Here is a 14680-nt window from a genome sequence, read left to right as displayed (position 1 = left end):
CACGTCACACCGGCTATCTACTAAACCAGCTAGCGCCTAGTTTCACCACACACACTCTCACAGCCCCTCAGGCCAATACCGAAAGGTAACACTACATATTGGAGCTGCCGCCACTGCTGCTGGGTTTGGAGAAGTTAATACTGGGTGTAGCGTTAGTTGTTATGTTGCTATGTGAAATAAATGCGACCAGGAAGGAAGTTTCGGTAATGCTTAAAATGACCAAAGTATGACTTTGACAAACAATAATACTAATACAAATATAAATACTGTAAGTATTACATGTTATCGTGAATGTGCCTGTTTCTACATGGTTACAGCATGTATCTCAAACCATAAAACCTTTTTGGAGGTGTTTTAACAGCATGCTGTGTAGGTGGAATAGGTGTGTCCGATTACATGCATAAATTAACTGCCTCCTTTTTAGCTGTTTTATATCTTTAGAACGCACAGAAAAGAGAAAAGTTCACGTCTCACATAAGGATTGCAGATGATGGGCAAAGCTCTCAAGAAAGTGCAGTTTTCCTTTAAGCGGGCACGGTCAGACTCAAGTCACATTTTAGATGACCTCAGACTGGACTTGACAATATGATCAAAGACTTGGACTCGACTTGGATTTAGACCTTACTGACTCGGAAATTTACTTGGACTTTAGTCTGATGACTTCAAAATACCTGAGATTTTAAGTGAGCGTGTTGAGTAAAATGTGTCCCCATTCTAAGTATTCAACTAACATGACCATTATTATGCCGTTTCCAGCAAGACGAGATGTTTTCCCGAAGAATCTGCCTCATTGAATGCCTCTGTTAACGTCCAGTCAGGTTTAAGAAGAAACAACAAGGGTGAGGGTTACATTACTGGGAGCGCCAGACTGCTGGAAAGTGTCAGTGATTTAACACCGGAACGAATAACAGACGGAGAAGCGACAACTTTGTTCAGCACCTAAAGTTGCACACAGACCGGTAGGTTGGACTGATAACTGTCCTGAGCTAACGCTTTGGGTAACTCTGGCTTAGTATCCATTTTATGCGACAGTACATGTTCCCTTGTAAAATAGCTGTGGCTAGAAACTGTGACACTGAAATTAAGTTAGCTGAAGTGGATAAGCAGAAGAAGACGGCTGGGTGGTGAATAATGTCGTAAGTGTGTGTCAGGTGTGTTTATTTGGGTTTCTGAACAAACTAAATAATATGCGTGCTTGTGTGTGTTACTATAAATGTCTTCCCTACAAAACCTGAAAGAGAGACGAGAGAATTCTGGAAATTCAGAGTTGAGTTGAGTGGGTAACGGCAGCAAAAGTAGCCCATGTTGTTGTTGTTGTTGTTGTTGTTGTTGTTATTAAGGGATTAATAACAACAACAACAACAACAATAATAGAGATAATTCAAACCTGCTATAAAAGCCTGTTGTTCGGGCGATCAGGTCTGGTGTTTGGTCTAGGAGATACTGTTTGTAACCGGTGTCCATTCATGCATTCATTTGCTACACTCGGTTCAGCGTGTAATCTGACAGTTTAAGTGTATCTTGGATGACACTGAACAAGAGACCCGGACAGATGGCCTGCCATCGTCTTGATTTAAGTTCACATTTCCGGGGATATTAAACAACACGGTTTTGTTGAAAATATTAGTGAAGAACGCAAATAAATCCATTTAAGAGTCGAACTGTTTGAACATGGCTTTCGGGGACCTGATTGATGAGACTTGTGCACACGGAGAACAACTGAGATCTCTCTATTCTATCTGGGCTGTTGCCAAATGGACAGAAAACAAATGTTCCCACTGGGAGGAGAGCGGAGTGGAGGTTTTCCCCTCACAAAATTCCTCGAGGAGAGGGGCATTAGTTAATCAGCTGCACCTGTTGCTGACTCTGGGACCGCTCGGTGGGAACACATTCAAGTAGGCATTTGCGCACACACACAAAAGCATAAAAATGCAAGCACAACACACACGAGTGGGTGGTGGGAACATGCCTTTATGTTTGGTGAGCCCCTCTTGAGGTGGTCGAGGTCAGAAGTGAGCCTCTTGTGGAGCGTTGTTGTTATTTCTTTTCTTACTAGAAACGGAGGGACTTTCCACTGCAGAGGGCTCCAACGCAAAATGGTTTATTCATTGATGATGTCATCTTCCACTGTGTCACTGCACATTTGGAAGAAGTTAGTGCTTAATCTGTGCCACAGCCCAGTTTCAACACATGCTTACCGTCGTCTAAGTGGATTTTCTAAAGTCCTATGTATGTATTTTTCTTAGTTGCGGAAAAGATCTTCACAAGGCAGACATTAAAGATCGGGCCCATGCTTTATTAAGGCTCAAGACAAATTGAGGAAGCGTATGATTTTGATGTTAACATCTCCAAACAGTCGTGTATTTGTTCATGCTCAAAGTGACATGGCTCATGCAGGGCAACAGTCTCCTGCCCCCTATTAATCTGATTATCTGATTGGTCATTGCAGTATTACTCCCATGAGATTAACATTCCTTTTCTCTTTCACTTCATTGTCACCACTGATTCTGGTCTACAGACTGTCTACAGAGCTAGGAATACAACAAACTACTCATCCTTTGTGAATAAACATGAATATTATTCCTGATCAATTAGTAAACACAGGAGTAAATAGCAGTAAATACATGCTTTTGCGGCTTCACTCACTTTTTTTTCTGTATATATTCATTTAAAAATCATATTGCAGTTCCTACGGCCTATTCATTGTAAAATAATATGCGTAATTGAACACAGTTATGTTTTTGGCCTAAATTAAGCATTTTCAAGCATAAAAATGTCTAAGTATAAGGCATTTAAACGACATACTGCACTCACCTTCTCAAAGACACGTCTGTAATGTAGCATCATCATTATTCAACAAGTTGCAGTACTTTCACAGGTTAGTGGTTGTGTGTAAGGTGTGTGTGTGTGTGTGTGTGTGTGTAATTCTAATGTACAAGCAGGTATGTATTACTCTGAAAATGTGTAGTCAGCATTACGTGTCAGTGATGCCAGGTCTTGCAAGAGAAACAAGCGACTAGTCCTCTGAAAACAAGCCCAACACAACACGGAACTTGGGAATTTGCAAGCGACTTTACAAAAAACAAACCCAAAGTTGCTTATACAAGTAATAACCTGGTAACACTGATGTGTGTGTCTGAGTCTATATCATGTCTTATTTATGTCTTATTTTCCCTTACTATGTCTACTATATTGGCTAATATAAGTGTAAAGTTGATGATAGGGGTGTTACTTCATGTCTTGAGGGCTCTAATAATGTTAATAACCAAATTTAGAAGGTTGTAAACAGGTTTTCTATCCTGTAAGTACCAAAATATGTGATTTATAAAACAGGAATCCTATTTTGCGGAAATTCACTGGACTGTATATAAATTAGGGATGCTCCGATCAGGGTTTTATGCTGCCGATTCTGACACCAATCACACAGGACTGAAATTGGCTGATACAGATACCGGTCACATGGATTATCCAGCCATCCTTTTTCTATACTGCTTCTCCTCATTAGGGTTGCGGGGGTATGCTGGAGCCTATCCCAGCTGACTTCGGGCGACCGGCGGGGTACACCCTGGACTGGTCGCCAGCCAATCGCGGTGGATTAATTATACATTTTAAAAAGTATTTATGTTGAGTGCTATTGACCAGGGGTGCTGTACAGTATAAAGGGGACAAGTCAGGACAATTCCAAGGTCCCTTGACTGCCAGGGGTCTCAAAAAATAGGTGATTACTAATAAAATTAGTAACTATTTAAGGGTGGGTGCAACGTGATTGTTTTATGGGACCAACAAATCCTGGCTGCACACCTGCTACTGGCTATATGATATGAAAAAGGAACCATAAAATCACCTTAATTTAGACCAAAACATACTTTTTCCAGAGAACATCTCTGACTCGCGAAATTTACAGCGGATGAGATGCCTTTTTTAAGTAGACTGCGTTATGGCTGCGTTAGCTATCATTTGACTGATGGTCACACCGTGAAAACTCACCGCCAAGTGTTTGTTTTTCAAATGCCGTATTAAATTAAAGCTTTTTAATGTTCTATCCCTGCAAGACAGTTTTTGTGGCATGTGTTGGCAGTTAAGTTCCACACGGCAGACATGATTGTTTTTGTTTTGGCACGCCTGCGCACTGTGAAGGAAAGTGGGAGGAGGATGCTGCCCAAGACGTCAGTTAGGGCAAGCCACTACACTACACGCAGGGATTGCTGCGTCCTGGAAGAGTGCTAGCCACAGGTGACCAGCTGTGATCGTCCTTTGAAGGCATTTACATGATTTTTCATGGAAATCGACCAGTACTTATCAGGGGCCGATCTATCCGAACATCCCTAATATAAATACATCAATATATGACAATCAACAAAATAATACAGTTATTCCCTTTTTATTACGTACAATTATTTGGGCAAAAAAATGTCAAAATAAGTGATCAAAAACTACTACCGGCTTTCATTCAAATCCCTTGGCTATTTGCCGCCAAAGCCCTCCTGCGTGCAATAACTTCATCCCCGAGTTTGTGAACAACATAATACGTGAATATAACAATATCAACAACACAACAAAAAACACAGATATTTGTGAAAATGAACATAGAAGATACCATACCATGGGGGATTGATTCCCCCCATCCATAACCGTTCATATTCAGCCTGAAGATTTAGTGAAGATCACACAAATAACTAAATCGGCGTCATTTCTACTGTTATGTAACAGTACATGACATTATAGTTACACGCAATGAGCAATGTCAGCTTTCATTGGCACGGTGTAACCACCCATGCTTACTTAGCTGTAGTAGTGCTCTTGTTCTGGCCGTGCACTCAGCTCACAATATAGTGGAAAACAACATTGTGGAGTAATTGGCTTCAGGAAAAGAAAAGCGTGCATGTGAGTATAGCATCTATATCTGGAGGTCCTGGCTGTCATGGTAATTGAGTATGATGTTGTTAGTGCTCAGTGACAAGGCAGCAGCATGAACACGTGGGCCTCAGTCCATGTGGGTCTTCTTAGTGTTGTGTTACCTAGAACGTGCTGGAACCAAAACAGCCCCAGAGCATGACGATACAGTGTTCTTCCGTGACCTTGACTAGGGTTGGGCATCGAGTCTTGAGCATCGAATCTCCAGGGATTGTTCACACTTTTTTTTTATTGCGATTTCTAGTTTCGATGCTCAATTCACAAATAGCGCACCAACGAAGAAGAAGTGGCTAAAAGTTTGGTTTACCATCATAAAAAAAGCAGTCAGCTCAGTGCAACATTTGCAACAAAATAGCATGCAAACGAGAGTTAACGTGACTAAACACCTCTGGATTGAAGGTGCGGAAATAACAAGAATACCGATATTTATGCAGTATTTCATGCTGTATTTACTTTATTATTTAATAAGCTATCAATTTGTTATTTTTCTTTCCTTCTTTGAGAGTTATTGTAAAAACATGTTAAACACAGTAAGTAAGCAGACTGTCATTCATTATTATATATTCTGTTTTTATAAATTAATTATACAATATTTCTGCTAGTATTGATTTTGTTTCATTATTTATTTATACTAGCAGTAATTATGACATTCTTTATGAATTAATAATAGAGTATTTCGTGCTGAATTTATATTTATTTTTATTATTTAATAAGCTACCTATTATCCTTCTTTAAGTGTCCTTATATGTCAAACATGTGAAACACAGCAAGTGAACTGTAATGATCAGTAATTATTGTATATTCTGTATTGATAAATTAGCTATGCAATGTTTCTGGAGAGCAGCCAAAACAGCATCCACTCTTCTGGCAAGAGTTTGCATAAAATGTTGGAGTGCATCTGTGGGAATTCGTGTCTGTTCATCCATAAGAACATTTGTGAGTTCAGATGTCACTGATGTTGGACCTGAGAGCACCTGCTGTTCCCGTTCATCTCATAAAGCATGCCTTCAGTTGTTTGTGCACTGAGAAATGTGTACATGCTAGAACAGAAAGGAAACTTCCGAAGAGTTCCTACATTGTTGGAAGCATGGAACCTAAGGGTTCTCGCCAAACTCTGAGCGATGTATCAATTCATGAATACGCAGGCATGTCCTCACACTTGTGTCATATGGTTGACTATACTGCGTCTGGTCTGTCATTTATAGCATTTATAAGGTGCTGGCGACACTCGATGACAGCAGCAGTGACCTCAGACCGGGTGACGTTGCAGCAAAGACAGCTGGTTGATGCTGCCAGATATGAGGTTTGCACAGCTGGACTTGCAAGGAGACATGGACAACATCCAGTAACAACCTTCTTCAGTCCCATACGTACTTAGACGTTAACGACCTTGTGAGGATTCATTCCTACAAGTGCTACAATTGAATGGAGCAACTGTTTTATGTTCTGTTTTGTAGGTTTACTCCCTTAGAACTTTTATGGTAGGTTTTTGTTGTATCCGAGAGACGGATTTTTGTTTTGCAAGGTTATACATTTGTATTTGATTGTGGGAAACAAGCCGCACGGTGGATGAGTGGTTAGCATGTTGGCCAACACAGTAACAGTCTGGAGATCGGGAAGACCTGGGTTCAATTCTCTTGGGCATTTCTGTGTGGAGTTTGCATGTTCTGCCCGTGCGTGCGTGGGTTTTCTCCGGGGACTCCGGTTTCCTCCCACATTGCAAAACCATGCATGTTTGGTTAATTGGAGACTCTAAATTGTCCATCAGTATGAATGTGAGTGTAAATGGCTGTTTGTCTATATGTGCCCTGCGATTGGCTGACGACCAGTCCAGGGTGTACCCTGCCTGTCACCCGAAGTCAGCTGGGATAGGCTCCAGCATGCCCCCGCGACCCTAAAGAGGAGAAGCGGTATAGAAAATCGATGATTCCCTAGCAACCAGCAAGCAACTTGACCCGCAACAGACCGGTTATGTGCCCATGAAGCACTCAAAGTAGTCCTGTTCCCTGTTTTTTGTTCTTCTGGAGGACTACTTCATTTTTATTTCCAAAAACTAAATAGTCATACAACATAAGGAAAACCGAGGAAAAGGCTTCTTGAGACGTCATCTGTACTTCTGTGTAGAAGGTGTCGGACGTTTCGCTCCTCATCCGCAGAGCTTCGTCAGCAAACTAATAAGTGCTGGTAGCTTAGGCCTTAAATACAGTAAGAGTGGGCGGAATTGGTGTGCCAACACCCTCCTCCTATTGGTTCGTTACACTAAGCCTGCATTCCTCATCTTTACAGTGGTATAATCCTATCCTGTTATTCACACCTACGATAAAAGGGAAGTGTCGCTCCCTGAATTGGGTATGAACGACTCTGATACTGGCTTGTTAGCATCTATTGTTCTGGCTCGGCCCTGCCTTCACCTCATTTGCAAGACTAAGAGCTGTGGGTTTTGGTCTCAGTAACCTGCTGAACACAGGGTCCAAATTGAACCTCAAACCACCATTCCGATTCAATGATGGGTTCTGTTGTTTGACAAAAATAGCTTCCTTTACTCCTCTTTCAAACCATCTGTTTTCTTTGGCCAAAATCTTTACCTCGCTGTCCTGAAAAGAGTGATTGGTAGCTTTCAGGTGTAGATGTACTGCTGATTGAGGACCACTAGCATTGTCCCTGCGATGTTGATAAAGCCTTTTTTGGAGCATTTGCTTAGTTTCCCCAATGTAGTGCTCTTTGCATTCCTCATCTTTACAGTGGATGGAATAGACCACATTGCTCTGTTTCTGGTTTGGAGCCTTGTCTTTAGGATGCACTAATTTTTGTCTCAGGGTATTTACTGGTTTGAAATAGGTAGGAATTTTGTGTTGCCATAAGATCCTCTGGAGTTTTTCGGAGACCCCCGCTACATAAGGGACTACCACTCCTCTCCTTTTAGCTTCTGTGGGCTTTTGGGTTTCTTTCCCTACTCTCTTCTTTTGACATTTGTTAAAAGCCCACCGTGGGTACCCACAGGTTGAGAGCGCTCTCTGGACATGTTGTGTCTCCTTTTTCTTTCCCTCAGCACTAGTTGGTATTTGTTCCGCTCTATGTTGGAGGGTCCTAATAACCCCTAGTTTATGTTGTAGTGGATGGTTTGATTCAAAAAGCAGGTATTGGTCAGTGTGTGTGGCCTTTCTAAAGACCTCTGTAAGTAGCTGTCTGTCCTTTCCTATAATTACCTTGCAGTCTAAGAAGGCTAGTTGGTTTTCTTTAGTGTCCTCGCGAGTAAATTTGATATTGGTGTCCACCGCATTGATGTGATCTGTGAAAGACTGAATTTCTTGTTTTTTGATTATAACATAATCAAAGGAAAAAATAATCTAATAGAAGGTAAATATTTACATGATATACCAGGTGTTGTTAACATTGATCTTTGATAGTAGACAAGTAAGGGGAGGCTTATTGTATGGGCATACATACTGTATAACAACCACTTGACAGACATATGAAGAGGTAGTTTGTGTGTGTGTGTGTGTGTGCGCGCGTGTGTATATGTGCTCTGTATTTATAGGTGCTTGTGTATACTGTATGTGTAGGTATTACATTGCTAATGACAATAGCAGTAACAAAGAGGAAGGACAGTTATAATTGAGGAATAAATGAACAAATAAAATGAAGTGAAAGGAGAGTAATAATAATAATTTTGCAAATTCTGTGGAATGGAGATCAGGCATTTGCAGACGATGTGGACCATATTTTGTTGAAGCAGGGTGTGCTGTGATTAATTGATGCTGACATTTTTTCTATTGAAAGTTGATCTGTTCCCAGATTCTACCAATGTGAGATGGTCAGTTGATTTCTTGTTTTCCAGTTCAGGAGGACTCTTTTCTTGGCGACAGCTAGGGCTGCAAACAGTGTAGTTATAGTGTGATTATGTAATTGTACAGATGACATGTCTACTAAGATGCAGAGTTGAGGAGATAGAGGGATGCGACAGCCTAATATACAGTATGTGACAGGTGGTCTGTGACTTGTGTCCGAAATTGTATCCAAAATTGTCTAATTGGTGTACAGTGTCAGAAATCATGCATGTCTGTGGTGTGCTGTGAGCAATAAGTGCATTGATCTGATGTAGTGAAACCCATTTTATATATTCTTTGTGCAGTGCATTCTGTGGATAATCTTGAATTGAATTAGTTGTAAATGTGTTTTTTGCAGGGAATGAAGTCGTTTTACCAAATGTGAGGCAAGAAATCTGTATTTGGGTTGATGGAAAGTGCCCATTCCCACTTTGAAGTTGGGAGAGAAATTAGAAGGTCGGTAGTTTATAGAAATGTGTATATCCTTGAGAGTAGTTTAGCAGTGTTGGAAATCTTTAAACGGTCGTCTTGGATAATTGTTTGGTTTTGTCTGTTAAGTGTGTTGTTAATTTGGGGTTGGATGGTTGATTTAAGCTGTAAATATTGAAGATATTGACTGTTACTAATGTGAAATTTCTGAGTTAATTCTTGAAAACGGATGATTTTGGAGTGTTGTAGAGAATGGTAGAGATATGTGATGCCTTTGTGTTTCCATGATATGAAGTGTAATGGTTTCCTATTTATTGTGATGTTCCAAATTGGTGAATGTGTGCATAGTGCGACCGTGGAGCCTTTGATACGAAATGTTTTCCATTAAGCTGTCAGAGCTGAGGCTATGGAGACATTCTGAAGGCAGGTGTCCTTTTTGATTGTTTGGTTGATGAATGGGAGGTCTGAAAGGTTTATATTGCTGCATAGCGCCTGTTCAGTTTCTAACCAGTGTGAGCGATCACGTGAAGGGGTGAGCCATTGTTTTAAAGTATTGCAGCTGACTTGACAGGTGATATAGTTTGAAGTGAAGTATCTAATCCTCCTAGAGCCTTGGGTTTTTGTAATGTTGATAGTTTTATAAGTGGTGTTTTATTTTTCCAGCAGAATTGAGATATTGCTGTGTTGAGGGAGTTGAGCCAGGGTACATTTGCAGGCGAAGGGATCATGGTAAATAAATAATTGTGGTAATGGTGAACATAAGTCTCAAACAACACACAGTAATGCAACGTTCATCTTTATAAACAAGCTCAGCGGTACGATGCCTATAGCTATAAAAAAAAGTTATCCGTTTACTTATAGCGGCTAGTTATGTACAAAAAAGGGAAGTGTTTGAGGGCTTTGCATGAACTCCACTATAGAAATTCTACTGTTCTCTTTCTAAAGCTATTATTTCGTGATGAATTGGTCATTTTAAAAGTAGCTCACGGGTTGAAAAAGTGTGACCACCCCCTCCTCTAAACCACCATAGGCAAGACCAAAAAGCTGTCAAAAGACCTCAGGGATTGTAGACCTGCACAAGACTGGAATGGACTACAAGACCATCAGCAAGAAGCTGATGGCACAATAATTCGTAACTGGGAGAAATACAAGTATCCAAGATACTGACATTGGCGGTAGCTCTTCCCTCAACCTGATGTCATCTAATGAACAAATTCTAATTCTTTTACTGTGATGCCACTGGATGCATTTCACAAATAAACACTGTTTGCGGTAAATAAGACAAATACTGCACTGCAATAAGCAAGAAAAAGTGCTGTATTTATTTTAAACATTTTGTCTCAACAAAAAAAAAACCATGACCAGTAATCAACGATTATAACAGGTGATCTGTGGTTATGACGCCGGTTGGATTCAGGCCTAGGGAGACAGCTTATGTAAAAAAAACAAAAAAACATTTAATTTATGGGCAACGGCTCTGGTGGACATTCCTGTAGTCAGCATGCCGATTGCATACTCCCTCAACCTTTAGGAGGCATTGTGCTGTGTGATAAAGCTGCACATTTTGGAGTGGCCTTTATTGTGGCCAGACTAAGGCACACCTGTGCAATAATCATGCTCTCTAATCAGCATCGTGATATGCCAAACCTGTCAAATATAGAAAGATTTGTGAACAATATTCAAGAGAAATTGGCCTTTTGTGTCCATAGAATAAGTTCAGGTCATGAAAGATGCACAAACAAGTGTTGTGTATATTTGTTGAGAAATAAAATACTCTCTAAACTGTTCTTTCCCTATTTAGAAAATGGAAAAACACTTAAAAGCACAAAGTGAACAAACCACGTGGATGAGACATGAGCCACACTAGTCACTTGTATTTTGACAGCTGACTGCATTCAGATACCCGTTCTGTTGTATAAAAGGTGTCGCTGACCTTCCCGTCATAACTGTATAAACCTCAAATAAATTTTGCCTCATTAGAGCGTGTTCGTCAATATCATTGCTCCCTGGGAGATATTTTAACAAAGTGCATGTGTTCCCAGCACACTGTACAGAAAAACGATGTTTTTCCAAGGCTAACATGATTTGAATGACATAATCTCTTCATTCATCAGTTGGACAAATTACTGTCTGAAAAAAGCAAGTCGATGAGAGATGATGTTGTTTCTGTGTTACTTCACCATAAATGAGTATGTATGTTTTTATTCTGTTTATTTTCAGGAATATTGGTGGGTTTTTTTGTGTGTTTTTTGTTACGTTGTTGATTTTGTTATAGCGTATATACACAGTGGTGTGAAATGTTTGTCCCCTTCCTGATTTCTTATTTTTTGCACGTTTGTCACATTAAATGTTTGTGATCATCAAACAAATTTAAACATTAGTCACTGACAACACAACTGAAAACAAAATGCAGTTTTTAAATGAAACTTTTTATCATTAAGGGAGACAAAAATCCACACCCACATGTCCCTGTGTGAAAAAGTGATTGCCCCCTAAACCTAATAACTGGTTGGGCCACGCTTAGCAGCAACAACTGCAATCAAGCATTTGCGATACCTTGCAATGAGTCTCTTACAGGGCTGTGGAGGAATTTTGCCCCACTCATCTTTGCAGAATTGTTGTAATTCAGCCACATTGCAGGGTTTTCCAGCATGAACCGCCTTTTTAACGTCACAGCATCTCAACAGTTTTCAGGTCACAATTTAGACTAGGCCATTCCAAAGTCTTCATTTTGTTTTTCTTCAGCCTTTTCACAGGTGGACTTGCTGGTGTGTTTTGGAGAATTGTCCTGCTGCAGAACCCAAGTTGGTTTCAGTTTGAGGTCACAAACAGATGGCCGGACATTCTCCTTCAGGATTTTTTGGTAGACAGCAGAATTCATAGTTCCGTTTATCACAGCAAGTCTTTCACGTCCTGAAGCAACAAAACAGCCCCCAGACCATCACACTACTACCACCACCATATTTTACTGTTGGTATGATGTTTTTGTCTGAAATGCAGTGTTACCTTTACGCCAGATGTAATGGGACACACACCTTCCAAAAGGTTCAGGTTTTGTCTCGTCAGACCACAGAGTATTTTCCCAAAGGTGATGTTTTGAAAATTGAGCCGAGCCTTAATGTTCTTTTTGTTCAGCAGTGGTTTTTGTCTTGGAACTCTGCCATGCAGGCTGTTTTTGCCCAGTGTCTTTCTTATGGTGGAATCATTAACACTTACCTTAACTGAGGCAAGTGAGTCCTGCAGTTCTTTGGATATTGTTATGGGGTCTTTTGTGACCTCTTGGATGAGTCGTCACTGCAATGTTGGAGTCATTTTGGTTTGCCGGCCACTCCTGGGAAGATTCACTACTGTTCCGTGTTTTCGCCATTTGTGGATAATGGCTCTCACTGTGGTTGCTGGAGTCCCAAAGCTTTAGGAATGGCTTCATAACCTTTTCCAGACTGATAGATCTCTATTCATCTCAGTTAAGTTATGTTTTAACAGGGGTGGCAATCACTTTTTCACACAGGGCCATGTAGGTTTGCCTTTTTTTCTCCCTTAATAATAAAAAGTTTAATTTTAAAAACTGTACTTTTGTTTTCAGTTGTGTTGTTGTTGACTAATATTTGAATTTGTTTGTTTGATGATCCAAAACATTTACATTTAAGTGTGACAAACATGCAAAAAAAATTTAAAAAATCAGGACGGTGGCGAACACTTTTTTTCACACCACTGTATATTGTTATATCTTTCAGGGAATAAGCCAGGGAATAATTTTTTGGACACAGAAGGGCTTTTGGGGCAAAAAGCCAAATGATTTGAGGATTTTTTTTTTTTTTAAACATTTTTAGAGATGCTCAATATAGGCTTTCATAACCGATACCAATATCACTCAAACGAATATGTAATGAATACATGCTTTTTTTTGCTGTGAGGCCGCTGGATGCATTTCACAAATAAACACTGCGCAAAATAAGACAAATACGGCAATATGCAATGTAAGTTATAACAAAAAGTGCAGTATTTATTTTAAATATCTTGTTTCAACAAGTCATTAAAAACTCATGACCACTAGCCAACTAAAGTGACATGTTCTCCTATCAACAAGTACGACGGGTTATTCTCATTCTTAATAAATTCACAAATAAGTATCCAATGAAACAATGCTGGCAATTATACAGTTTGGAATGTTGCACATTTGTATGTGGCACAAACATCCATGTAAGAACAGCATAAAGTGAAAACTGTGAAACTAACGCAATAAGTGAAATTATAAACTGGTCTCATTCAGCACCAGTCACTTTTTATTTTGCTGCAAGTTTTGACTCCAAGTTATTCTTCCCGAGGTGTGATATCTGATTAGAAGTATTAAATGAAGACGCCTTACGCCCTCTTTGCAACGTTACACAATCATTGCAGATTGCATATTGACAAAACTGAAGGCAAATCATGTTACTGTGCACGTATCGTGTTGTGAACTGTAGTGTGAAGTTGCTACAAACAGTACAATTATAACTGAGTTCTATTTGTTTGAGTAATAATGAGTGTAACATTTCACACTGTATGGCACATTCTGTTCTAACATTGTCCCATCTTTCATGCATTCTATGACATAACGCTATTAGTGTTCTATTGTGTCCTCCTGGAACATGCTTGCCCTCTGGCTCACATTTATGCAAAACATTTACACGGTGTTTCACGGGGTATGAAGAGCAAATTTCAGCCATATGTTGAACCGAGGTGGCCTCTAAAGTGGCGCATCTCATTAAAAACACGCCAGATGGGTGACGTCAGCCTGACAGAAACAATGCTTGAGGCTATGCTTTGTTCATCATATCTCTGAGAAAACAGAGTTTGGTTTGAAGTCACTCCATTAAGTCACTCCAATGACAAATGAAATGACTATCTGAGGACACTCGTCCAAGACCCCATTTGGACAACACTAACACCATTGTATGATTGATTATCTACACATTTTCTTGGCTGTAAAAATGTTGTCGTGTCATGTTTTTACATACAGGTGGTCCTTGTTTCATGGCATTTCGTGTTGCGGCGTTTTGTGGCTACGATAGATGCGCTCCCATAAATTATGAATAAAAAATATATTGTGTGTGTATGTATGTATGTACGCACGCACGCACGCACGCACGCACACACACTATTTGGGCAAATAAAACATAGTCGCGCTACACTGAGGAAGGACAATGTCACTTTTGTTCTTTGTCGTTAACATTTGAACTTTAACCTCCACCATGTCTCCCAAGCGTGATGCCTACTTTTCTGTGCGCCAAAGAAAAGGAAAGTGAAAAGTCAAGCGAAATCACACTTTGTAAAAGTGGAGAAACGTCAAACAACATTGGCCGCAATACTTGGCCTAAGCTGTTTGTCACGACCATCATGGAGGATAAAGATGGTACCTTTTGAACATGTGATAGGATCTGCTCCTATGAAATGGACAGTGATAACTAAGCAGCGTAGTGGTCTCATAATTGAGTATGCGGGTCTCTCCCTCCCTTGCAACGCCCATTCCA

Source organism: Dunckerocampus dactyliophorus, chromosome 12 (genome assembly GCF_027744805.1).
Source record: "Dunckerocampus dactyliophorus isolate RoL2022-P2 chromosome 12, RoL_Ddac_1.1, whole genome shotgun sequence".
Classification (NCBI taxonomy): Eukaryota; Metazoa; Chordata; class Actinopteri; order Syngnathiformes; family Syngnathidae; genus Dunckerocampus; species Dunckerocampus dactyliophorus.
This window is presented reverse-complemented; position numbering follows the sequence as displayed.